Source organism: Sinocyclocheilus anshuiensis, unplaced genomic scaffold (assembly GCF_001515605.1).
Source record: "Sinocyclocheilus anshuiensis isolate Anshui unplaced genomic scaffold, SAMN03320099.WGS_v1.1 scaffold665, whole genome shotgun sequence".
Taxonomy (NCBI): Eukaryota; Metazoa; Chordata; class Actinopteri; order Cypriniformes; family Cyprinidae; genus Sinocyclocheilus; species Sinocyclocheilus anshuiensis.
In genome coordinates this window covers 441,889-443,278 of record NW_015537961.1, presented here as the reverse complement: position 1 = coordinate 443,278, position 1,390 = coordinate 441,889, and the positions used below count along the sequence as shown (strand labels likewise).

Below are 1,390 nucleotides of genomic sequence, written 5' to 3'. Positions count from 1 at the left end.
TATATATATATATATATTATATATATATACATACAGCATATATTTATATAGTTTTGTTCTTCTATCTTCCTTTTTATATTAAATGTGTGTGTGTGTGTGTGTGTGTAAGAAACATTTTCTTCATGCAAGTTGCTGTCTGAAATGCTTTTCCGCCACTATTTAATTAACAATATTATAGGATTGAATAGGATAAATCGGTCCTGATCATCGGCTGTTTTTAAACAACTAGCTGATGGTGCAAATAATTGCTTTTATTGGCCGATATATATATACATAACTTAAATGATTTTAGCAAATGGCTGCAATATAACAAAGAGTGAAAAATTTAACGGGGTCTGAATACTTTCCGTACCCACTGTATATATATATATATATATACGTGCAAAAAAGAAAAGAAAAAACAAAAAAACTTAATGATCCTAAAAACTAGGCTTAATGCAAGATTTAATTTCTTGCTCTTTTTTTTTACTTCGGATTTTTGGATGAAATCACCTGAATAAATTCCTTACAGGTAGCATTCACTCTTATACACAATCATCAGTATTCACAATCACTGCATGTTAATGTCAAACATTGAGTCGGTCACTATTATGCACGTTTGTGTCTTGATTTAACAGCGTTAAAGCACAATCTCCACTGAACAGCATGTGGCTCTCTGTGTTGACTAAGAGTGTGCACAACTCCAACACCACACACAGACCTCAAAACTCTGAAAAATCTGGGCATTTTAGCCCTGATTCAGTCTGAACCTGATCTCATGACAGACATTAATTCAGATTCAATCACTGAAATATGCTGTAATACGGCCCACTGGTCCATATACGTCACCCTCGCTCCTCGATTAGAGCCACAGACAAGCTAGTCAACGTGTTTATGGTGTGAGATGCTGTTTGCGACAGACAGCAGAGATGAAAGTATCTTCAGCAGCAGATGGTGATAGTGGCACATAGTGAAGAAGTGCTGCATGCTTTTGGGGTTTTTTTGGACAGTAGATCATGCAGCAATCTGTTAACCATCAGAGAGTGGAAAATAGTGTGAGGACGCAAATATAACGCTGTTGGAGTCACGGCCTAGCAGTCTGTGCACATGCACCAGCCGTGGTGCTCATATGGGAGCTGCAGGTTCAAATCCAGCCAGTGACAAGTCTTGATAATCAAATGCTGAGTGAAAAACCGTTGCAAGTTTTAAAAACAAAGAAAAACATTTTAAAAACAAAGACCTGCACAAATAAAGTTTATTTAATGTTAGTATCACTGAAATGCTACTCTTATTTATATTATTATTTTGAATGTTTTTATTTTTATCTATTGTGATTAAATTTTAATTTTTAGTTAGTTTCAGTATTTTTTTGTTTTTGCCATTTGTATTAGTTTTTTTAAGTGCGTGTGTG

The 1,390-nt window shown here is 34.7% G+C and overlaps 1 protein-coding gene across 3 annotated transcripts in view; it reads right to left on the bottom strand.

Annotated features, from left to right (window-relative positions):
* disc1 (DISC1 scaffold protein) overlaps nucleotides 1-1,390 on the bottom strand; it is a 68,888-nt gene that overhangs the window by 21,950 nt on the left and 45,548 nt on the right. The window lies entirely within an intron of this gene.